Source organism: Lutra lutra, chromosome 10, assembly GCF_902655055.1.
Source record: "Lutra lutra chromosome 10, mLutLut1.2, whole genome shotgun sequence".
Taxonomy (NCBI): Eukaryota; Metazoa; Chordata; class Mammalia; order Carnivora; family Mustelidae; genus Lutra; species Lutra lutra.
Window position 1 is genome coordinate 91,727,974 of NC_062287.1, and position 27,242 is coordinate 91,755,215.

At 36.0% G+C, this 27,242-nt stretch overlaps 1 long non-coding RNA gene across 1 annotated transcript in view; it reads right to left on the bottom strand.

Annotated features, from left to right (window-relative positions):
- LOC125079046 (uncharacterized) overlaps positions 1–27,242 on the bottom strand; it is a 99,392-nt gene that overhangs the window by 53,155 nt on the left and 18,995 nt on the right. Inside the window, exon 2 of the long non-coding RNA XR_007121031.1 lies at positions 156–303. This is a non-coding gene — a long non-coding RNA (uncharacterized LOC125079046). The remainder of the gene's footprint in view (positions 1–155; positions 304–27,242) is intronic.

Below are 27,242 nucleotides of genomic sequence, written 5' to 3' on the forward strand. Positions count from 1 at the left end.
TCCATTGTCAAGTAACAAATTACCACAAATTTGGTTGCTTAAAATGACTTTCCTTTATTAGTTCACAGCTCAGTAGATCAGAAGAGTCGGGGGGCTTGGATAGCTTCTCTGATTGGCATCTTACAAAAGTAAAATCAAGGTGATTGGAGTCTTACCTGGCAGTTCTGAGGAAGGATTTACTCCTAAATGCATCCAGATTATTGGCTGCATTCAGTTCCTTAAATTTGGAGGTCTGAGGTCTTCAGCTCTTTGTTGGATGCCGACGGGGGGATGTTCTCATCCCCTAGATGCTGCTCTCTGGTTCTACAAGTTGAAAAGAAAGGATAAATTTGAGGGAGGATATTTTTAATATAAATAAGTTTTATACAAAACAAACTAGCAAATACCCAGCAGAAAGGTATTCACAAGTTATAAGCTATTTTGTTAAACTATAAAACAGAAAGAACAATGACACTCATAAAAATAAAAAAAGAAAAAGAAACACGACGTAACTTATTTTCATACCAATAAAAACCAACTTAAAAGAACAAATTGGGCTGTATGTTTCAGATGTCTTAAAATTATGCCTAACATTTATTCCAGGAATTTTATCTATTTGCACTTATTCTAAGGAAATGATTAAATATCATGCAAAAATTTATAGTAACAATCAGCCTAGCATTTTCTTTTATAATAACAAACTTTGGTGGTGTAAAAATGTCCAACACTTCAAGGATGTGAAGGATGTTAAATAAATTCACTACACCTCTGTGAGAATACCATTAAAACTGGTGACATGGAGGCATATTATTCAATAAACAAAGAATAGATTTAAAAAGCAAGCAACCAAGAATTTTAGATAGTATATCCCCACTTGGAGAAAAAAATTATATATATATTACATATATACATATACATTATACATATGTGTTTTATATATATATATATATATATATATATATATATATATATAGTAATTTTGTTTGTGCCATAAGATAATTAGTAATATTTATATTATTTGGTTTATTTTCTAAATCAACAATATAGTAGAACTGTAGTTCTCTCCACTAGACTAGGAGCATTTTAGTTAAAGATTTAATTATTTATTTGAGATAGAGAGAACATGAGTGGAGTGAGGAGAGAGGGAGAGGAAGAGAGAATCCTCAAGCAGTCTCCCTGCTGGGCAGGGAACTCAACACAGGGCTCCATCCCAGGTCCCTAAGACCATTACCTGAGCCTAAATCAAGAGTCAGATGCTTAACCAACTGAGTCACCAGGTACCCCTAGAGTAGGAGTATTTTAAAGGAAGGATTTGAGTCTCATTCAAAAACTTCCTTCAGGGTCTAGTTCTGAAGGAGGTGTTCAGTGAATGTATGCTATATAATTGATCACACTATCAAGCACTTCTTAATTACTCCTTTGCAGTGAGAAAAATGAATTCTGTAAGATTTCTGAATATTCTGTCATTAAATATCTAGCCATTTTGTTGGAAAACAGCTCATCTCCTCAAGTATGAAAAGGGACACTTTCAGACTACATCAAAGTAAAATTGTATAATATACTTCTCTGTATCATGCTAGGTAGAAATAAAATAAAACAAATATGTGTCAACATTTGTTACTTGTCAGTGTTCTAATAACAGTGTTTGACCTAAATACTATGAAACCCAAATTACATTAGTACACAAATTGATTAGATGCAGTGGAAAGATTTTTGGGTTTTTTATATTTTGAAAGGAGCTGGAACGGCACCACTTTTTTTCCCCTTCAATTTTCAAGCAACACTAAATAAGTGTTTTGGAATGAACCATATTCACCTTGTTACTCATTTAGCTTATTTTGTTTGAAAACATTTACATAGTGAAAAGCTGTTAATGGCATACTGATAACCCTGGTGCTATGAGTAAAGAGATTGCTGCTTTGTGCTAAATGTACACTTTACCCTTTTACTTCTTCTAAATACCTCTATTGCTAATGATGATTTTCCTCCTGAAATTCATATTTCCTAAGTAATCTGCAAATGTAGGAGAGTCATGGTGGGACAATCTCTATTAAAATGAGCTGTCTTCCCCAATCAGCAAATGAAGAGAATTTCATTCAAGGGAAAACTTTGTATTATTAAAGGAAATTGAACTAGAAGTTTTTATTGCCTGATGGGGTATTGTCTTAAAGGTGATCTAAAGGACAGTTTATTCATCTAATGATCTGCTTTTTTTTAAAATACATGGACATTAAATTGGCCATTTTTAAATGGACTTTGCAGTGAAAAACACAAGGGGAGACTAAATGTAAATGTTACTTAAAATTAACATGTCAAACTAATGTGGATATATATTCTGGTTTTAATATGTACCAAAACAGGCACCTGGGTGGCTCAGTTGGTTAAGCGACTGCCTTTGGCTCAGATCATGATCCCAGGGTCCTGGGACTGAGGCCCGCATCAGGCTCCCTGCTCAGCAGGAGGCCTGCTTCTTCCTCTCCCTCTGCTGCTACTCCTACTGTTTGTGCTCTCTCTCTCTGTCAAATAAATAAATAAAAACTTTTAAAAAAATATGCAGCAAAACTTGGACAAACTGATTTAAATTTGGGGTTTTTTTTTACTGCATTTTACTCTAATATACAAATTAAATAGTGATGAAATTTATGAGAGTGCTATTTATGAATGCCTCAGGAACTGATGGTTGTGGTGTATTGGCTATAGAAACCCTCTTTCTTAGGGTGCCTGGGTGGCTCAGTCCTTAAGTGTCTCCCTTCAACTCAGGTCATGATCCCAGGGTCCTGAGATCAAGCCCTGCATCAGGCTCCATTCTCAGCAAGAAGCCTGCTTCTCCTTCTCCCACTCCCCCTGCATTTGTTCCTTCTCTCACTGTGTCTCTCTCTTAAAAAAAAGAAACACTCTTCCCTGACATCCATTGAGATGTACATCATCTGCTCTGAGCCTTGCTATGGGCTGGTATCTATTCCTAAATTATAGTCCCACCCTTATCTCTGGTTACTATGTCTATCACAGGGCTCTGGCCGGAAAGGATGTACTTTTATTCTTGTTTCCCAAATATATTTGAGGTTCCTTGTGAGTTTTATTTGTTTGTTTTTGTTTTTGTTTTGTTTTGTTTTTTAGGATTTTATTTATTTATTTGGGAAAGAATGAGAGAGAGCGAGCATGGGGAGGGGGCTAGGGTCAGAAGGAGAAGCAGACTCCCTGTTCAGCAGGGAGCCCAGTGCAGGACTTGATCCGGGGACTTTGCGACCTTGACCTGAGCTAAAGGCAGACATTTAACTGACTGAACCACCAATGTACCCTATTTGAGGTTCTTTTAACTATTCTTTTCTTTCTCTGATTTAAAAGTTAAGTGAGGAATAGGCTCAAGTTCCCTTTTCAGGTATTCATGGCAATGACCAAATTCAAGCATTTAGGTGGGAAGTCTACCCTAGGCTCAGTGAGAATAAATGTTTTCTCACGGTATCTATAAAACACTAGTAGTTCCTGATGGGTTATCAAATAATCTACATGTCATTTTGTGTGCATGTGTATATAAATAATACATAAATTTTTAACATATTTAATATTATAATATATAACTATAAAATATTATCTTTTAATATATAAAATAAATTTTATGTATATACTATATGTGTGTGTGTGTATATATACTGTGTGTGTGTATATATATATATATATATATATGTATGTATAATTTTCCAAGTATTTCACAAATTAGAAATATAAGACAGTTAAATGATTTTTCACCCAGAGAGCCCATTACAGTTTTCATGGTCATTCAACTTTTTTTTTTTAACTCTCTTAATCATTTTTAAGAGTGCAGTTCAGTAGTGTTAACTATATTCACATTGCTGTATAAGAGATTTCTAGAACTTTTTTCATCTTGCAAAATGGAAATTCTATACTCATTGAATAATAAACCTCCCTTTCCCCTTCCCTCCAAATCCTGGCAACAATAATTCTACTTTCTGTTTCCAGAATTTGACGACTCTAAATATCCCATATAAGTTAGATCATATATTATTTGTTTTTTTGTTTTGTTTTGTTTTGTTTTTACTTCACCCAGCATAATATCTTCAAGTTTCATACATGTAGTCTGTGGTAAAATTTCTTTCTTTTGTGAGCCTGAGTAATATTACATACAGATATAGATAGATATATAGATGATAGATATGAGAGAGAGATGTATTCCATATTCTCTTTATCCACTACCTGTCAATAGATATTTGAGGTGCTTCCATCTCTTAGCTATTGTGACTAATCCTAGAGTTTAAGCGGGCATGAGATTGGCGGCCCCAGAGTGTTCTGTGCTGAGGTAGGAGGTGCCCAAGCAAGCTCTCTGAAGACAAAGTGGTATGGACCTGGAGTGTCCCAAAGTGCTTTGGAACTATGTCACCTTGTCACAACAGCTGGAACTACAGTGAGCACTGGCCAGGGATGTCCTGGTATGCATCATAAGGGAACTGCCTTGGTAGGATGGTTGGGGCTGATATGGCGTAGGCATCTGGGATTTGTTGAGATAGTAGGCCAGCTATAACACCTGGACCCTGCTCCAGTCTGCACTATCAAGGTGCAGGGGAAGTGTAAACCATGGTACTCACCAACCCCTCCTCCCAGAGAGAGAGTTCCAGCCACCTATCTAACACCCCACTCCACCCTTGCCCTACTGCTATTTCATGGAAGTCTAAGGAAGGATCTTTCATATTTTAGTTCCCTTTTAAACCATAGCTTTTTTTTTTTTCCTTGTGCCCCAGAGCAGATAAATCTGCTCCTAGTCTCTCGGTCTTGTCCTTTCCCACTGCCCTTCACAGCTGTGGAGTGTTTCCTTCCTTATGGTATCTTCCATCTCTCTTGCATTCTCTATGTGGCCTCTCTATTATTTGCTGTGCAGAAGCTTTTCAGTCAGACCTCAGTTCTTCAGAAGGAATTTCTCTATAAATGTATAGGTTTGGTGTTTGTGGAGGAGTTAAGTTCAAAGTCTTCTTATGTTGCTATCTTGGACCAGAACCCCGCAATCATTTAGCTTTTAAGTGTTGTTAATCTACATTGGCAATATTAGAATTATTGGGGTCCTAGAAGAAGAAAAGAGAGGGGGACAGAAAGTATATTTGAGCAAATCAGAACTGAGAACTTCCCTAATCTGAGAAAGAAAACAGGCATTTAAGTCCAGGAAGCACAGAGAACCTCCTCAAAATCAGTAAAAATAGATCAACACCCAGACATATAATAGAGAAGCTTGCAAACATCAGAGATAAAAAGAAAATCCTGAAAGCAGCCTGAAACAAAATGTCCTCAACACACAAGGGTAGGAACCTTAGACTGGCAGCAGACCTATCCGCAGAGACCTGGCAGTTCAGAAAGGACTGGCATGATATATTCAGAGTACTAAATGAGTAAAACAGGCAGCCAAGAATACTTTTTTGAGTAAGGCTGTGCTTCAGAATGGAAGGAGAGGTAAAGAGCTTCCAGGACAAACAGAAACTAAAAGAATTTGTGATCACTAAACCAGCCCTGCAAAAAATATTAAAGGGGATCCTGTAAGCAAAGAGAGAGCCCAAAAGTAACATAGACTAGAAAGAAACAGAGTATACAAAAACAGGGAATACAATGGCACTAAATTATTATCTTTCAATATTACTCTGAATATAAATGGACTAAGTACTCCAATCCAAAGACAGAGGGTTTCAGATTGGATAAAAGAGCAAAATGATTCTCCAGACAGCAACTAAAGTAATCATCTTAGAATAATTTCAGCAACAAATTGATCATGTCAATTCCCCAGAAAAAAACAAACAACAGGAAAAATCTTCATTGGCTCTCTAATTCAAATATAATAACATTTTAAAAATATTTAATACCTTCAAAACTTTATAGGATATGCACTTTGGCTACTTTATCATGTGAATCTGATGCCAATCATGCTCTGTACCTCAACTGAACTGTTCTTTTTTTCCCTAATTCCTCAAACATAGCTGGCTTATTCCAAGTTCAGTATGTGTTCTCTCTGCCTATTACTTTCTTTGTCACATCATATTCCAGTTGACAAAAGAAAAACATTTTCTGAGCCCCAATCTAAGGCACTTAACCCCATTATACCCATGCATAGTTTTCTGTATTTTTGCTTCATGATAATTACAATTACACATTTATTTCTATAATATATATTTTTAAATACTTGTCTCTCCACTCTATTTTTAACTCTACAAGGAAAAGAATCATGTCTGTTTTATGTGACACTTTATCTTTATTTTTTTAAATATTATTATTAAGTTTATTTTATTTTAATTCTAGTATAGTTCCCATACAGTGTTATACTAGTTTCAGGTGTACAATATACTGATTCAGCACTTCTATACATCATTGCTCAGTGCTCCTCATAAGTGTACTCTTAATCCCCTTCACCTATTTCACCCATCCCTCCACCAAACTCCCCGCTGATGTGCTTTATTTTAAATGAGCCTTTTATCTTTAGCACCTAAGAAGGTACTCAATAAATTTTGTTGAATGAAGAAATAAACTTGTAAAAACCTCTATTTTTCAATCTCAGCATTTAATTGGCTGAGGGAGCCAAGAATAGTCCATTGGACCACTCTTCACTCAAATTCTCTGTTTTCTTTTAATTTAATATCTATGCTATTAAATTAGAGACAACTCAAGTCTTACTTTTTACCACTGATTAGTCTGACTTGGATTAAACAAATATCCTATATGCGCCCCACTAGAAGTTTTCACTGCCTCCTCTTTTCCTATTTTTTTTTCTAAAAGCACTGTTGTTTTCAGGCACTGCTCTGAATTTGATGCAGAGGCAGATTTATTCTGTTATTCTAGTGAACATTAAAAAAATTAAAGAATCTCACTCAAAATTTTGATAACATTTAATTCTAATATATTACCAAGTTATATATTAAAAAGTAACATATATATTAATACATATTCAATTAATTATTTCCTTAATAAGTAACCTATATGACACTATCTAGAAATCAGAGGAGTATCAAATAAAAAATCAATATCCCTGCTTTCAAGAAATTGAGAGGCCTGTGGGGATGGATTTATGTATATTTAATGGAACCTTGATAAATATGTGAGACATTGTATTTTGTGTTGTGGGATAGAGTCATGTGGTTTCAGAGGTGTTTCCAATTGTCAGATGGTAGATCTTTTTTTTTTTTTTAATGGATACACATATATGTTCCTAAAATATTGTGGAGGAAGGCCATTTACAATAAAGTGCCAAATTTTATGGTAAGGACAGATAAGTATAAAAGCAGATAAAATGCTGCAAGTGTACACAAGACCAAAAACACAAAGCTGACAGCAAAGAATTCAATTAACATTAAAAGCTCACTACATTTGTTCTTAACAAGATCATACTTGTCTTGGCAATCTCAGAACATAGGTGAGTTAATGGAATAAAGAGAAAATCCTATTAATCACCTTATTTTCCAACACTTATTTAACTGAAAAGTTATTGTCAAAAGGAATTTATTTTTGCTTTAAGTAGCTAGCTCCATGAAGAATCAAGTTTTGGTCCCTGGTTCATCAGTCTTGAACAACTTGTGAACCAACTAAGATACCCTGTGCACATTATTACAAAATAATGTTATTTCCTAAACTCACATTGCAAACTCTCAACTTCCTCTACGAAATCATTTCTACTTTTCTTAAAGACAGCTAACTGCTAAATATCTTATAGATGCATCTATATAAAACTAACAGCAGGTAATTTATTTGACTTTCTATATTAAGGAGAAACCCTAATTGTCTTTTGTGAAGTTGAAAAAGGTGTTCAGAAAACAGCTAGTCTACACAAGCAACCTACCCACTCTGTTGCTTGGCACTAAGAGGACACCCAGGATTCCACCATGACTTGCAGCTAAACACACCGAATGCTGTATATTTCTATTTCTTAAATATGCTCTAAGGACAGTAGCACTGATTTAAAAGTATAGTGTACCAAGTGTTCTAAAGTTACATAAGCACTGTGGTCAAATTTCATGCGGAAATATGACATTTCTAAGGTTTAAAATTTAAATGTAGTAGTTTCACCTTTTAAAATCACTAAGGGTAATAATAAAAACAAAAACTAGGGAGGAGGAGTCCAGATGGCGAAGTAGCAGGCTGAAACTACTTCAGGTAGCGGGAGATCAGCTAGATAGCTTATCTAAAGATTGCAAACACCTACAAATCCAACGGGAGATCAAAGAGAAGAAGAACAGCAACTCTAGAAACAGAAAATCAACCACTTTCTGAAAAGTAGGACTGGCGGAGAAGTGAATCCAAAGCGACGGGAAGATAGACCTCGAGGGGAGGGGCCGGGTCCCGGCAAGCGGTGGAGCAACGGAGCACAAAATCGGGACTTTTAAAAGTCTGTTCCACTGAGGGACATCGCTCCAGAGGCTTAACCAGGGTGAAGCCCACGCAGGGTCAATGTGGCCTCAGGTCCCGCAGGGTCACAGAAGGATCGGGGGGGTCTGAGTGTCGCAGAGCTTACCGGTATTAGAACGGGGAAGCCAGCTACAGAGACAGAGCCGAGGAGTGAGCTCTAAGCTCCGGGTTACCTTGAACCGGTCGCAGGCTCGGTCAGCTCGGAGCGCGGCCGGACGCCAGGGTGACGGGAGTAATTGGGCGCTGTTCTCTGAGGGCGCACTGAGGAGTGGGGCCCCGGGCTCTCGGCTCCTCGAGGCCAGACACCGGGAGGCCGCAATCTTCATTCCCGCCCTCCAGAACTCTACGGAAAGCACTCAGGGAACAAAAGTTCCCGAAAGCAAATCCAAGCTGATGACTCAGCCCAGCCCCAGGTAAGGGCGGTGCAACTCCGCCTGGGGCAAAGACGCTTGAGAATCACTACAACAGGCCCCTCCCCCAGAAGATGAACAAGAAACCCAGCCAGGACCAAGTTCACCTACCAAGGAGTGCAGTTTCAATACCAAGGAGAGCAGCGGATTTCCAGAGGAGGAGAAAGCAAAGCACAGAACTCATGGGTTTCTCTCCATGATTCTTTAGCCTTGCAGTTAATTTATTTTCTTTTCTTTTTCAATTATTTTTTCTTCTTCTGCTAATTTTTTTTAACTTTTACCCTTTTCTTTTTTAACATTTTTTAACTAGTTTATCTAATATATATATATTTTTTTCCTTTTTATATTTTTTCTTTATTGCTTTTCTTTTTTTAATTGTTTCTTTTTTTTTTCTTCTTTTTTTTTCTTTTTTTTTCTTTCTGAACCTCTTTTTATCCCCTTTCTCGCCCCTCACGATTTGGGATCTCTTCTGATTTGGCTAAAGCATATTTTCCTGGGGTTGTTGCCACCATTTTAGTATTTTACTTGTTCCTTCATATACTCTTATCTGGACAAAATGACAAGGTGGAAAAATTCACCACAAAAAAAAAAAAAAAAAAAACAAGAGGCAGTACCAAAGGCTAGGGACCTAATCAATACAGACATTGGTAATATGTCAGATCCAGAGTTCAGAATGATGATTCTCAAGGTTCTAGCCGGGCTCAAAAAAGGCATGGAAGATATTAGAGAAACCCTCTCAGGAGATATAAAAGCCCTTTCTGGTGAAATAAAAGAACTAAAATCTAACCAAGTTGAAATCAAAAAAAGCTATTAATGAGGTGCAATCAAAAATGGAGGCTCTCACTGCTAGGATAAATGAGGCAGAAGAAAGAATTAGCAATATAAAAGACCAAATGATAGAGAATAAAGAAGCTGAGCAAAAGAGGGACAAACAGCTACTGGACCACGAGGGGAGAATTCGAGAGATGAGTGACACCATAAGACGAAACAACATTAGAATAATTGGGATTCCAGAAGAAGAGGAAACAGAGAGGGGAGCAGAAGGTATATTGGAGAGAATTATTGGAGAGAATTTCCCCAATATGGCAAAGGGAACAAGCATCAAAATCCAGGAGGTTCAGAGAACCCCCCTCAAAATCAATAAGAATAGGGCCACACCCCGTCACCTAATAGTAAAATTTACAAGTCTTAGTGACAAAGAGAAGATCCTGAAAGCAGCCCGGGAAAAGAAGTCTGTAACGTACAATGGTAAAAATATTGGATTGGCAGCAGACTTATCCACAGAGACCTGGCAGGCCAGAAAGAGCTGGCATAATATATTCAGAGTACTAAACGAGAAAAACATGCAGCCAAGAATACTATATCCAGCTAGGCTATCATTGAAAATAGAAGGAGAGATTAAAAGCTTCCAGGACAAACAAAAACTGAAAGAATTTGCAAACACCAAACCAGCTCTACAGGAAATATTGAAAGGGGTCCTCTAAGCAAAGAGAGACCCTAGTGTAGTAGATCAGAAAGAAACAGAGACAATATACAATAACAGTCACCTTACAGGCAATACAATGGCACTAAATTCATATCTCTCAATAGTTACCCTGAATGTTAATGGCCTAAATGCCCCAATCAAAAGACACAGGATATCAGAATGGATAAAAAAACAAAACCCATCTATATGTTGCCTACAAGAAACTCATCTTAAACCCGAAGACACCTCCAGGTTTAAAGTGAGGGGGTGGAAAAGAATTTACCATGCTAATGGACATCAGAAGAAAGCAGGAGTGGCAATCCTTATATCAGATCAATTAGATTTTAAGCCAAAGACTATAATAAGAGATGAGGAAGGGCACTATATCATACTCAAAGGTTCTGTCCAACAAGAAGACCTAATGATTTTAAATATCTATGTCCCTAGCATGGGAGCAGGCAACTATATAAACCAATTAATAACAAAATCAAAGAAACACATCGACAATAATACAATAATAGTAGGGGACTTTAACACTCCCCTCACTGAAATGGACAGATCATCCAAACAAAATATCAACAAGGAAATAAAGGCCTTAAATGACACACTGGACCAGATGGACATCACAGATATATTCAGAACATTTCATCCCAAAGCAACAGAATACACATTCTTCTCTAGTGCACATGGAACATTCTCCAGAATAGATCATATCCTGGGTCATAAATCAGGTCTCAACCAGTATCAAAAGATTGGGATCATTCCCTGCATATTTTCAGACCACAATGCTCTGAAGCTAGAACTCAATCACAAGAGGAAATTTGGAAAGAACCCAAATACATGGAGGCTAAACAGCATCCTTCTAAAGAATGAATGGGTCAACCAGGAAATTAAAGAAGAATTGAAAAAATTCATGGAAACAAATGATAATGAAAACACAACGGTTCAAAATCAGTGGGACACAACAAAGGCAGTCCTGAGAGGAAAATATATAGCGGTACAAGCCTTTCTCAAGAAACAAGAAAGGTCTCAGGTACACAACCTAACCCTACACCTAAAAGAGTTGAAGAAAGAACAAGAAAGAAACCCTAAACCCAGCAGGAGAAGAGAAATCATAAAGATCAGAGCAGAAATCAATGAAATAGAAACCAAAAAAACAATAGAACAAATCAACGAAACTAGGAGCTGGTTCTTTGAAAGAATTAATAAGATCGATAAACCCCTGGTCAGACTTATCAAAAAGAAAAGAGAAAGGACCCAAATAAATAAAATCATGAATGAAAGAGGAGAGATCACAACTAACACCAAAGACATACAGACAATTATAAGAACATATTTGAGCAACTCTACGCCAACAAATTTGACAATCTGGAAGAAATGGATGCCTTCCTAGAGACATATAAACTACCACAACTGAACCAGGAAGAAATAGAAAGCCTGAACAGACCCATAACCAGTAAGGAGATTGAAAGAGTCATCAAAAATCTCCAAACAAACAAAAGCCCAGGGCCAGATGGCTTCCGGGGGGAATTCTACCAAGCATTTAAAGAAGAACTAATTCCTATTCTCCTGAAACTGTTCCAAAAAATAGAAATGGAAGGAAAACTTCCACACTCATTTTATGAGGCCAGCATCACCTTGATCCCAAAATCAGACAAGGATCGCATCAAAAAAGACAACTACAGACCAATATCCTTAATGAACACAGATGCAAAAATTCTCGCCAAAATACTAGCCAATAGGATTCAACAGTACATTAAAAGGATTATTCACCACGACCAAGTGGGATTTATTCCAGGGCTGCAAGGCTGGTTCAACATCCGCAAATCAATCAATGTGATACAACGCATTAATAAAAGAAAGAACAAGAACCATATGATACTCTCCATAGATGCTGAAAAAGCATTTGACAAAGTACAGCATCCCTTCCTGATCAAAACTCTTCAAAGTGTAGGGATAGACGGCACATACCTCAATATTATCAACGCCATCTATGAAAAACCCACCGCAAATATCATTCTCAATGAAGAAAAACTGAAAGCTTTTCCGCTAAGGTCAGGAACACGGCAGGGATGTCCGTTATCACCACTGCTATTCAACATAGTACTAGAAGTCCTAGCCTCAGCAATCAGACAACAAAAGGAAATTAAAGGCATCCAAATTGGCAAAGAAGTCAAACTATCACTCTTTGCAGATGATATGATACGATATGTGGAAAACCCAAAAGACTCCACTCCAAAATGCTAGAACTTGTCCAGGAATTCAGTAAAGTGTCAGGATATAAAATCAATGAACAGAAATCAGTTGCATTTCTCTACACTAACAACAAGACAGAAGAATGAGAAATTAAGGAGTCCATCCCACTTACAATTGCACCCCAAACTATAAGATACCTAGGAATAAACCTAACTAAAGAGACTAAGAATATATACACAGAAAACTATAAAGTACTCATGAAAGAAATTGAGGAAGACACAAAGAAATGGAAAAATGGTCCATGCTCCTGGATTGGAAGAATAAATATTGTGAAAATGTCTATGCTACCTAAAGCAATCTACACATTTAATGCAATTCCTATCAAAGTACCATCCATTTTTTTCAAAGAAATGGAACAAATAATCCTAAAATTTATATGGAACCAGAAAAGACCTCGAATAGCCAGAGGAATATTGAAAAAGAAAGCCAAAGTTGGTGGCATCACAATTCTGGACTTCAAGCTCTATTACAAAGCTGTCATCATCAAGACAGCATGGTACTGGCACAAAAACAGACACATAGATCAATGGAACAGAATAGAGAGCCCAGAAATATACCCTCAACTTTATGGTCAACTAATCTTCGACAAAGCAGGAAAGAATGTCCAATGGAAAAAAGACAGCCTCTTCAATAAATGGTGTTGGCAAAATTGGACAGCCACATGCAGAAAAAATGAAATTGGATCATTTCCTTACACCACACACGAAAATAGACTCAAAATGGATGAAGGATCTCAATGTGAGAAAGGAATCCATCAAAATCCTCGAGGGGAACACAGGCAACAACCTCTTCGACCTCAGCCACAGCAACATCTTCCTAGGAACATCACCAAAGGCAAGGGATGCAAGAGCAAAAATGAACTATTGGGATTTTATCAAGATCAAAAGCTTTTGCACAGCAAAGGAAACAGTTAACAAAACCAAAAGACAACTGACAGAATGGGAGAAGATATTTGAAAATGACATATCAGATAAAGGGCTAGTGTCCAAAATCTATAAAGAACTTAGCAAACTCAACACCCAAAGAATAAATAATCCAATCAAGAAATGGGCAGAGGACATGAACAGACATTTCTGCAAAGGAGACATCGAGATGGCCAACAGACACATGAAAAAGTGCTCCACATCACTCGGCATCAGGGAAATACAAATCAAAACCACCATGAGATATCACCTCACACCAGTCAGAATGGCTAAAATTAACAAGTCAGGAAATGACAGATGCTGGCCAGGATGCGGAGAAAGGGGAACCCTCCTACACTGTTGGTGGGAATGCAAGCTGGTGCAACCACTCTGGAAAACAGCATGGAGGTTCCTCAAAAGGTTGAAAATAGAACTACCCTATGACCCAGCAATTGCACTACTGGGTATTTACCCTAAAGATACAAACGTAGTGATCTGAAGGGGCACGTGCACCCGAACGTTTATAGCAGCAATGTCTACAATAGCCAAACTATGGAAAGAACCTAGATGTCCATCAACAGATGAATGGATAAAGAAGAAGTCGTATATATACACAATGGAATACTATGCAGCCATCAAAAGAAATGAAATCTTGCCATTTGCGACGACGTGGATGGAACTAGAGGGTATCATGCTTAGCGAAAAAAGTCAATCAGAGAAAGACAACTATCATATGATCTCCCTGATATGAGGGAGAGGAGATGCAACATGGGGGGTTAAGGGGGTAGGAGAAGAGTAAATGAAACAAGATGGGATTGGGAGGGAGACAAACCATAAGTGACTCTTAATCTCACAAAACAAACTGAGGGTTGATGGGGGAAGGGGGGTGGGGGGGGTGGGATTATGGACATTGGGGAGGGTATGTGCTATGGTGAGTGCTGTGAAGTGTGTAAACCTGGCGATTCACAGACCTGTACCCCTGGGGATAAAAATATATTATATGTTTATAAAAAATAAAATTAAAAAAAAACTATTTTGTACTTAATGGAAGTTATAACATCTTAAGAGTTGCATGAGATAGAAGGTAGTTGTTCAGAATTTTTCAATAAGAAATTTAATTGTTAACATTTTATATTGTTGTTGTTATTGTTGTTATTATTGTTGTTGTTGTTATTATTATTATTATTATTGTTATCATTTAATGCCAGTTAGGAGGCCAGGATTATTTGGCACCAGGTATTCCTTTAAAGAAATTATTTACTTGCCTTTCACAAAGCTGGAACAGTGACAATTGTTTAGAATTCAATCTATAGACTAGTTTCACACAAGGGAAGATCTAAATCTTCTTTTTATTTGTAACCTCATAAAGCTGATGCACCTCTTTTGAGGTAATTAAGCTCAAATCACAAAAGGATTTGGCCACGGGGCTCAAGGGAACTGGTAATAAGATATTCAGCCTTTTATCTCCATGCAGTTGGTATGAGAGTGTCTTGGGCTGATAATGGATAAAAGCAGCAAGTGTATGCCAACGGATTCAGAGCTCCTGCCAGCCAAGTTCATGATTCCTTCTCTGTTTTCATGTTTCACTTGTGAACTGTCTTCTAATTTATCATTTGAAGGGCAGAATCATGCTATTAAATGCTTCTCTAGTTTAAACATTTGATGATCTTTAAAGTTTATGTTTATCCTCACTATCAACCTTTAGAGTAGTCAGATGTTATGATCCCCAATGGCTTCACAGACCAATGACACATTCAAGGACACATAAATAATTGTTGACTGAATCAGTACTTGACTTAAAAAATGAGCAAAGATGCAGTTTTAAGCCACCCTGATATGGTCAGTTGTAGTGTGAGAGGTTTCCTGGCAAAAATTCCAATGCTAAACTTTATTTTCCCAATTGGAAGATTATAAAGAAAAGGAACAGGCTGCAAGTAGAAAGGGAACTACTCCCTAATGCCTCTGTACAGCAAGCATTTAGTAAAATTTCTTAATAAAATTTCCTTTTATTCTTTCAATCCCTGAAAAAGACATTATTAATTTCAGTTTACAAACTGTTGAGCTTCAGGTGATGTACTCTGCTGCTTGCTAATAAGATGGTTTTTCTCCTAGCATTTTGTTTGTTTCATAATTTTCAAAATGCAAGATTAGATACTTACAAAATTAACTGAAAGGTGTATTACAATTATAGAAAAAAAAGTACTTTATGTCTAAAACACAAAGAGGAGCAAGAATATTTTCTTCTCACCAAAGCTATACCTCTTTTGCATTTTAACATATCAAAATGTTAAGTCTCTACTAATTTTTTCTTGTTATTCAGGCTTATTATGAAAAACTACTCAAATAATATGGAGGTAGATAAAGAATATAAAATTGCATCCATATTTATATAAGAGATAAACCAATTTTAGTGTTCTGATGGGTATCCTAGACCTTTTAAAAATATTAGTGTATCATATGTGTTAATTTATAAGAGATTTTTCAACAAATTTAACAGTTAAAAACACCTTTCTCTTAATATACACAGACATCTTTCATGGCTGTATTACAATCCTTGGTATGCAGTGTCGATTTATTAAACTGATCTCTTAAAAAAAATAAACTGATCTCATACTAGTGGACTTTTTTGTTCATTTCTTGTTATTATAATTAATGTTATAGTAAACATTCCTGCGTATTTACTGTAGATTTTCTTAAGGTAACCTGTTAAAATTGGAATTTCTGGGTCAAAACATATGAACATCACACATACAGAAATATTCATTTATCCGTCCATCCATCTATCCATCCATCCATCCCTCATTCATTTAGCAATGCTGAGTATGTTGTGTGTGCCAGGCATAGTTTTAGATGCTTAGGTTTTATCAGTGAATCAAACAAACTAAAATATACCTAGTATCTTGAAATAAACATTATATTGAGGGGAGAAAGAACATTTGAAAAAAAAATGTCAAGTTAAGGCATTTTATATTAATGTTCAACAGTGGTATGTTCAAGGCAAAAATCACCTAGAGTTGGGAGTTTAGGAGTTGAAGACTATAATTTTCAACAGGGTGGCTAGGGTAGAGCTCATTGAGAAACTGTCCTTGAATAAAGAATTGTAAATTTTTATTAATTTACACTCCCAGTAATAAAGTACGAGACTGCCTATATTCCTAAATATTTATTAACATATAGTGTTATCATTTGAATCTTATATACAAAAATGATACCTCACCATTTTTAGACGTAACTTGCTTAAATTGAGAGAATGTTGAAGATCTTTTTATACACTTAAAGATCCATTCATATTTTTTCACTTGAGAATTTGTTATCTGTTATCTTTTAGCTCATTTTTCTACTGGTTTATTTACCTTTTTTTGCCTGCTAATATTTAAGCATTATTTATGTAGTAAGGATCTTAACTCCTTTTTTTCATATATGTTAACATTTCTCCAGGGTATTTGTTTTGTCTAGTTATCTGATTATAATTGTGCCTGAAAACTCAGAAATGACTTCCCTTTCTCATTCAAATGCATATCTTATTGTGTGAAAGAGGATAAAATACCACCTCACTCTGAAGCCTGTTCTGATTACTCCCACCCTACTATAGCACTACTCAAGATCTATAGTATACAAGGTAATATATTGTTTTCTAATTTGCTTATATATATTTTTGTTCTTCAACCAAATGGCCAGCTATATGTTCCCAAATTCCCTTGAAGTGATCAAACAATAAAGAGTCAAAAGTTCTGGAAAATAAAACAATACAAATAAACAAACAAAATCAGAGCTTAAAACACAAATGAAAAAACAGCCAGCCCTGTGCTGTAGCAGTTCATTTTGACATAACCTAGATGTCATCACCAGCCTGATATGAAATAATGCTGTGTGGTTCTTAGAGATGCCCAACTGTAAATTGATCATCTACCTCAAAGGCCTTACAACTAAAGTTCCTCACACTTCCCTCTCCTAAGGTTTCAGGATAGCACGGAGTCTATACCATCTTGGCAAGGTCGGGCAAACCCAGTCCTAAGCCTTTGACCTTCCCAATCTTAAACCTCCCTCATAAATGAATCTGATGATGAAACCAAACTCATCTTCATAATGAAATCTCAATCTAAAGTAGGAAGGCTGGGCCTGAGAACTAAACATTTATTCCAAGTTGCTCAGGGAACGGAGGTTAACATCACTCGGATGACTGGAGGTCTGTGTGCAACTTGTCCAGGTTGTTTTGCTAAAGACAGAAGATTTCAGAACTAGATGGGAATTTGTGTTTCTAATGACTCATTGTCATTCTAAAAGGAGTCAAGATAAGCCCAGTGAGCAATATGGCATTGTACTAAGTTTAAGAAGCTAAATTAGCATGGCATGCAACTTTCCATAATCAAGAGAGTACAATGGCAACAATTTACTAAAATACCTTTGCCATAAAATTAATCTTCTTTATAAAATTTAGTTGGATAGAGGGAGATCAATATAACAAGGTATTAAATTACTTGGACGTGTTCTATTCATTCACTCCTTTCAGTTGCATTCAATCATTTGCCCTATCTCTTCTCTAACTTATAGGTGACTGATGCTCTTGAGACCATGTACTTCCCAAGTGGGGGTTATTTAAGATGTCAAGTTGTGCCTCATTATTTCGTAGACTGCTGATTCATGATTTCCTTCTGTCATGCCTGGATACTTAACCCACCTCATCTAAAACTTTAGTAAGCAGAGGAGCCTTAAATATAATCATGGCTTTCTTTCTCTTTGCCGTGTTGTGGCACCCTAGAGCCTAGGTTTCCTACTTCTGTTTTTCTACCTAGGTATTTATTCACACCTTTAAAAAAATTATTGAGCTCCTCCCTATGAATCAAGTATCATGTAAGGAATTAAGGATACAGAATTGGTTCATAGAAGGTCATTGCCTCAGAGATTTTACCATCTTGTGAAGGAGATGGGCATGTAAGCCCTTGTTTAGAGTACACCATGGAAAGATGATCTATGATGGAGTCATATAAGGAGTACTTTGAGAGCACAGGACATGGTAGGGGACAGTGGGATAAATAGAGGAAGTGAAGCTGAAAAAAAGTACAGAACCCTAATAATGTGTTTGGAACATGAGCTAAATCATGTCCTATCCTCCTTATTCTCAATTACACTTTCTCGTTTACTTACAGACTTCAAATTTTCTTGACAGTTATTATTTTGGGGGCCCTTTTCTGGATATTACCTTACTATACATGTCCTGCTTTTGGTAATCCTCCTGTCTTACTGCTCTTCATTAATGGCGAGGATATCACTTTCCGTGACTGTTTTTTCTTCTTTGTTCACTGGTTTGCCAATATATAGACCTAACCCACATTTAGCACAAACCTGACTTAATTTTAATTCCCCAGTGCTAGAATGGCAGATATATTTAAAATATATATCCTGACAAAAATGAGCTTGAGCTCTACTACCTCTCTCTCTGTTTTAAACACAGCTGGCATTCTATTAATAAATGTTAGGCATTATTTTAGTTACTTTCCTGAGCATAGACATTGACACATCTTGTGTTCACATTTGGTGCTGAAGTAGTCTGCATTCTCATAATGCAAAAATTCAGGAGAAAAAAAAAGTCTAATTTTTTTGCTACATTCTTATTTTAATACATGACTGCATTTTTTAACACTTAAAACCTATTTGCTAGTCTACCATGAATAATTTTTAAAATGAAAGTATCAGAACATTACCTAAATCCAGAATCACCACCCAAGTCATATTAAATTGAAATTTCACCAAAAGTTGGCTAATGTGTGTGTGTGTGTTAATATTCGCATCACCCTCTTACACTAATGACATTATGTTATAAAACCAAAACAATAAATTAATGATGAGCCATATCCTTCAGATTAAAGATAGATAAAAGTTCCTTATTTCCAAGCACTATATTTATTTTTAAGGTGATATCTGATATAGGTTTTACACAACAAGAAATTTGAAACACACCTGTAGTAGCCTCCATAGACTAAACTTTGTTTAGTTGCTCCAAGTGAGTACTTATATCCGAGGACTTGAGTTGGAATTTTAGAGAATAGGTTACATTTTTCACCTAAAATATTAATATATACAATCTCCTTTGCTGGTGAGAGAGTAATAAATTTGATACCATCTGGTTCCATAATAATGCTAACCAAGAAAACACAAAACTTTAGTGTGGTACAATAAGAAATGTTTATTTTTGTTTGCCATCTGTGGGTTATCTGGGCAGTTCTGAAAATAATCTGGCTCTTTGATGCAACTGCAAGTCAAAGAAGCAGTTCCGCTAAGCTGGGCTGGACTCCCTTACATATAAATTTGATATTGGCTGGCTCTAGGCTGGTCTTCAATGAATTCAGGGGAAAACTGAGTCTATCTGGCCTCTCATTCTCCATCAGGCAAGCTCAAGCTTATTGTCATGGTGGAGACAAGATTTTACGGGAGGACAGAGGCAAGCAGGGCTGCTTGAAGACTAATTTCAGAACAAATACATTATCATTTCTTCCACATTCTATTGGCCTTAGCAAGTCACAAAATAAACTATTTCAGTAAATGGGATAGTAGAGCCTACTTCTTGATGGGAGGAGGTTCAGAATCACATTGCAAGGAAATTGTGGAGAATTGGGACCTTTTTCAAAAAGAAAAACTACCATAAACATTGACGTTTACTTCTGATGAAAACAAATTAAAAAAAAATAAATGATTATGTGAGACTAATTAAACAAAAATGGGCTTAATTTTTTTATTGTTTATAATTACTGATAAATTGACGTATTTTCTCTGAATATAATCAAATAGATGATATAAAACAAAATATTTTATGTGAAAATGTCATCTCACAATTGTTCCTGTTATTTAATAAAAGACAAATGATCAAGTGATCAATAATATAAAACTGATTAATCTCATTGATGGCATCCACTCTAGAATATCATGCAGTTTTAAAAATAGGTATTAGGTTTATAGAGCAACATAGAAAACAAGGGGAGAAAAGTAAAAAGTAACATTCACAATCAATTAAATATAGAATATCATATGATAATACAGAAAATATATCATAGTTCCCTATAATAATTATTAAAGTGCACTTAATAATAAATAACTCAACCTTTTTTTACTATCTTACCAAAACTCTGTTTGTACCTTATTTTCTTTTTAAGCATTTATATTTATTTTTATATAAAAATGATAAAATATGGAATTCCTAATGACTTACTATTAAGAATACATAGCAGAATATATAATTTTTATGAATATAATTAACAAAAAAACAAACCTATGCATGGAAAAAAACTTATGTATAATAATTATGCAAAAACATTTAATTTTTATGTATTCAAATGATCTGTTTTGATTTTTTTCCATAAATATGTAAAGTAATTGCTCCTTAATCACATGCTGCCTTTACATAAAATTCCAGCATATGTATATTTCTATGATACCCACACAAGGAAAAGAATTTAAGGGCACAAACTTGGAAACCATATTGTGCTGTGAAAATGTTTTGAAATTAGGAAAGTTGACATAAGGATAGGATCCAAGAAAAGCTACTGGCATTTGATCACTGGAAATTATGGAAAAAAGGAAGTAATGATGAATTAGGTCTGACAGTGGTGCCAAGGGAAAGGAAGGCTATACCAACCATATGTAAGAATCTCCAGATGTTTGGATCAGGGTGATTTACCAGACAACTATAACTTCTCAAGATTATCTAATTCCTCTGCCTGGTTCATATTCAACCAACCACATAGCTGAGGTAGACTTGTTTACAAAAAAGGTTTCCCTGTTTCCCTGAGTGACTGGACTATCAAATAAATGTTTGATGGTTTGTTTCTGCTTTGGTAATCCTTAAAGTGATAACATTGGTATTAAGTTATAAATTTTTCTCTGGTGAGTTTTAATATACACAGATACTATGGTTATTCATTGTGAATTTTTAAATTGTCATGTTTTCCTGAAGCCTCAACATTCACAAGATGACTGTAAGCAACTGACCCAGGTTATCAGGTATACCAGTGCAATAAGGCTGGTGCCTGCCACAAGCTCCTCTTCTTGCCCTCCCCTGACTGTGACCTACTGACATTCAAATGCATCAGTAAAATTCCTCAAGTCTTCTGCTTGAGTACTCCACCTCAACTTCCAGTGAAGGCACTTGCCCCCAAGGCTCTCTCTCTCTCCCTCTCCTCTACACCTGCTAGGATAATCCTACCCATTGAAGCTCCCCCCACATATCCCTCTGAGTGGTGTGCTGTGCTGCCCTCTCCTGGGACCTGAGGGTGTCATCTATCTCATTTTCATTTACCTCTTTATGGTGTTATTCCATGTCTACCCTGGATTGACCATCAAAACCCCCTAATTTAGGGCTGCCTGGGTAACTCAGTCAGTTAAGAACCCAGCTCTTGATTTCAGCTCAGGACATGATCTCAGGGTTGTGCAATCAAGCCCTGCATTGGCTCTGCACTCAATAGAAAGTTTGCTTGAGATTCTCTCTCTCCCCTCTGTCTACCCCTACCCTGTTCTCTCCCCCCACCTCAGATAAACAAATAAATCTTTAGGGGAAAAAGAAACACCTACTTTAAAATAATGTATTTCTACAACAGAAATAAAGGCTGCAGAATCTGGCTGTTAGGCTTCCAGTCCTGTGAAACAGAATACTTAGATCAGTAACAACAGTTTTGGGGTGTAACAGAACATCTTTAACACCATTTCACAAGCAGAGGTCAGAGTCATATGGTTATCACTGGAAATGATATTGGTAGATTCATAAAAATAAATGAATCTGTGATGTCTAAGTGTGCATGGCTAGCTTTAAGCGTTATCACTGTGATGGATAATTTTATGTATTAACTTGGCTAGGTAGACCATGGTACCCAAATGCGTGGTCAAACACCATTCTATGCTAGGTGTCAAATACCAGAGGTCATTGTGAAGGTATATTTTGATGAGATTATTATTTTAATAAATAGACTCATTCAGATTATCCTCCATAATGCGAATAGACCTTATCCAATCAGTTGAAAGCCTTAAGAGAAAAAAAAAAAATGAGGTCCCTCAAGGAGGAGAGGGGCAATTTTGCATCCAGACTATCTTCAGACACAGTCTATAACATCAGCTATTTCCTGGGTCTCCAGAGTTCAGACTTGCCAGCCCCCAAAATTTTAGGGGCCAATGGCTTAAAATCTTTCTCAGCCTCTCTCTTTCTCCTTCTCTGTCTCTCCCTGTCTCCCTCTCTCTAGATACATGATAGGTAGGTAGGTAGATAGATCAACAGATACATAGATAGATATAGACTTTCTCTCTCTCTCTCTCTCTCTCTCTCTCTCACACACACACACACACACACACACACACACACACACACACACCCTTACTTGTTCTGTTTCTCTGGAAAACTTAAAACATCATTTTCTGTTCTGATATATTTTGAGCTATTTAACAATCTATTTCTTATGGTAGCCACAATATTGGAGGCTATCATATCAATCCATCTCTGTGGAAACTCAGGGGGACCATATTATCTTCTAGCCTCCTTTGCAGTTCTGTTGAACCTATGTGACCGAATACTGTCCAGTGGAATGTCAGCAGAAGCAAGGTAAGCCTCTTTCAGGCTTAGTCCTTAAGATCATCTTACAGAATCTCCAACCCACTCTTCCTCTTACAAAACAACCCTGAAAGCCATGTATCCCAGATGACAGAAAAACAAATAAGAAAAGCTCTCTGGTCACATGAGACTCATTTAGGCAAGAAATGAGCTTTTATTATATGCAGTAATTGAGGTATGGGGGTTTATTTCTTGCTGTAGCATAGCATAGTATTGTTATTTATGCCATGCATGAGGTGAGCTGCTTTCAGCAGTGTGTACTAGCAAAACCAGAATCTGATTAGTCTCAACAATAAGGAAATACATTATCTCACATAATAGGAAGAGCATTAGTTGGATATGTTTCATGATTGGTTGAATACATCAATGATGTTACTTACCAAAGGCTATCTTTTAAAAAAATATCTCTATTCTATGTTCCTTAGTCTTTCAGACTTGCCTTCATGCTGGTTCCCCTCATATTCATATGGCTGTGGTAGATAGACTTCACAACCAGGTCCACTACTTCCCCAGAATTCCTCAGCAGTCTTTCCTCATATCCCATCGGACAGAGCTGAGTTACACACACTTACACCCTGAACCATCAATGCCAAGAGAATTAGGAACATGATCAAGAGGATTAGGAACATTATTTTAAGTAAATGAAGATTTCCCTTCCTGGATTAAAGTTAAGGTATATGTCTCCAGAATCATGTGAAAAAGAAGTGCTCATCGGAAGCAAATCAAAGCTCTGTCAATAGCATGAACCAAATTTCAAGGTCACTGGGACACTAAGATTTGATATTATGCTATGGACCTATGAAGGGGTCCTTACCTAAGCTATCTAAGATTCAAGCTACAAAGAGGTCACTACCTAAGCTGAAAAACCCTGGCCAAACCCATCACCATTCCTTCAGGGAGAAGGATATATAAATAGTGCCAGATTTACATTAATACATTAGAGGAGACAGGGCAGAACCTGTATGTCCTAAGACTTGAACCATACCCTAACTCTTAAAAAGTTTGCTTTTTCTACTATCAGAAGTTGTCAGTGATTCCTCCAGTAGTAAATAGTGGGGACAAAGCTAGTTCTTTCATGAAATTCTCATAAGGAAAAATAAAAAATAATAGGGTGATCTGTAAAATGCCTGACTGGGACTTCAATATCAAAATCCATCAATTTCAGCATCAAACAAGAAAAAAATACATTTCATAATACATGACTATATCCCTTTACCACCCAAGAGAATAGCAAAAATGAGGGAGGGGGGAAATTTGGAGAAAGAGATGGAAAAGTCATAGAAAAATAAAGGAACAACATTATGACAAAATGTCATTATGCTTCATAAAATTAATTAAGTCTTCTATTGCATGTCATCCAAGAGCCACATAATCTGTGCTCAAAAAGATAAACCCAATTTATAAAAATTAACCTAAAGGAAATCCAGCTTTTTTGTATATGCTTCTCAGAAGCATACATAAAATAATGCAACACATCAAGATTAGATAGTCATTGTAATTTTATTGTATTGATTAAACATTAAAACAGCAATAAAACATAACCTATTCAGTTGTTGAGTATGTTCAAAATAGCACTTTATAGAAGTGCAGAGAATGTTAGTGCCCATGGTCTTGACTTTACCTGGGTGACATTCTATGAAGGTGTGAAGTAGTAAATGTTTGCAGGGGGAGTTGGGATTTCCAGTTTTAAAAATCTCTCAATTAGGGGCGCCTGGGTGGCTCAGTGGGTTAAGCCACTGCCTTCGGCTCAGGTCATGATCTCAGGGTTATGGAGCCCCGCATCGGGCTCTCTGCTCAGCAGGGAGCCTGCTTCCTCCTCTCTCTCTGCCTGCCTCTCTGCCTGCTTGTGATCTCTCTCTCTATCAAATAAATAAATAAAATCTTTAAAAAAAAAATCTCTCAATTATTACCTTTGTGACCTTGGGTGATTCACTTAAACTTTCTTGGGTTCTGTTTATTTACCTAGAAAGTAACAGCAATGAATATATTGCTATAAACCTCCAAGAGTTGTGTTATTTAAATAAATATCACCACAAGGTTAGACAAAAGAGCTGATATGAATTATCACTGACATACTATACTGATCAAACATTTATAGTCTTAAAATAACTGCTTGTTCATTAAAATATTATACACCTTACTCAGCATTTGGCAGATCTAAAGACTTACTCCCTTATTACAATTCAGTTGCTAGTCATGGAGGACCAACTCTTGTACTCAAGTTAGTTAAGAAAAGGCTAATGTCATAGCTTCCATCCTTCCCCCTGCTTCATTGAGGTATGACTGACAAATAGAGATTACATATATTTAAGGTGTATGACATGTTTTGAAATACATGTACATTGTGAAACGATCACCACAATCAAACTAATAATACCCATCTCTTCACATATTTAACTTTTTTTGGTAAGAACACTTAAAATCTACTTTTTAGCAAATTTTGAATATATGACACAATATTAACTATAGTTACTGAGCTATACATTATTTCTCTTATCTGTCCTGCATCACTGAAACTTTGTACCCTTTGACCAACATCTCTCCTTGACCCCAGTCCCTGGCAACCACCATTCTACTTTCTGCATCTATAAATTTATGTCTTTTATACATGTATTATAATAAAAATTAGATAAATGTGTGGGCTCTCTGTTCTGTTCCATTGGTCTACATGTCTGTTTTTATGATAGAACCACACTGTCACTTTGCAGTATATCTTAAAGTCAGGCAGTGTGATGGTTTCAGCTTTGTTCTTGTTTAAGATAACTTTGACTATTCTGGATCTTCCGTGTTTCCACATGAATTTTGATTTTTTTTTTCTATTTCCATGAAAAATGCCACTGGAATTTTGATAGGGATTATTACACTGACTCTGTCACTCACTTTGGTATTGTGGACATTTTAACAATATTAATTATACTGATCCATCAATATAGAGTATCTTTCTATTTATTTGTGTCTTCTTCTACCTTTCATCGTTATTTTCTAGTTTTCAGTGTATAAACCTTTCACCTACCTCATTAAATTTGATTCTAAGTATTCCACTCTTTTTCATGCTTATATCAGTAGGATTGTTGTGTTAATTTCATTTTTGGATGGTTCATTATTATTATCTAAAAATGCAACTAATTTTGTATGTTGGTTTTCTGTCCTGCAAATTTATTGAATTTATTATTTCTAACATTTGGGGGGGGGTTGGAGGCGTCTATAAGGTTTTCTATATAAAGTCATGTCATCTGTAGACAGAGAAAACTTTACTTCTTCCTTTATGATTTGGATGCCTTCTATTTCTTTCTTCTTCCCTAACTGACTAGGATTTCCAGTGGTATAATGAGTAGAAATGGTGAGAGTAGGCATCCTTGTCTTGTTCTTGATCTTAAAGGAAAAGCTTGCAACTATTCACCATTGATTATGATGATGTTAGTCGTGGGCTTGTGATATATAATCTATATTACATTGAGGTACATGCTGTCTCTATCTAATTTGTTGGGTGTTTTTAATCATGAAAGGATGCTTTATTTTGTCAATTGTTTTCTCTGCATCTGTTGGATGATTATATTATTTTCATCCTTCATTCTATTAATATGGTATATCACATTTAATAATTTGCCTATGCTGAACCATCCTTGCATCCCAGAGATAAATCCCACTGAACGTGGTGTATAATCCTTTTAATATGCTGCTGAATTGAATTGTCCATAGCAGTTTCTTATGATCCTTTTTATTTCCATGTTCTCAGACATAAAAATCATAATGTCTCCTCTTTTCTTTACAATTTTATTGAATCTTTTCTTAATATCTAAAAGTTTGTTAATTTTCTTCTTAAAAAACAAGTAAATTTTGCCAATCCTTTTTATTTGTTTTTCTCATCTCCATTTTATTGATTTCTGCTCTAAATTTTATTATTTTCTTCCTTTTACCAATTTGGGGCTTAGTTTCTTTTTCTAGTTCCTTGAGGTGTAAAATCAGGTTATTTCAGATAATACTTTTTTTTTTCTTAATTTAGGCATTTATCACTTTTAAGGTTGTTTTTCTGTGTCCTGAAAGTTCTGGTGTGTTGTGTCTCCCCATTATTTTTTGTCTCAAGGTGGTTTTCTATATCTCTTTTGATTTATTCTTCAAGCTACAGGGTATTCATATTCATGTTGTTTGATATCTCTACATGTTTGTGAATTTTCCAATTCTCTTCCTGTTATTGGTTTCTAGTTTGATACAACTGTATTCTTGAATGGATTTCAACTTGATACTTGATATGA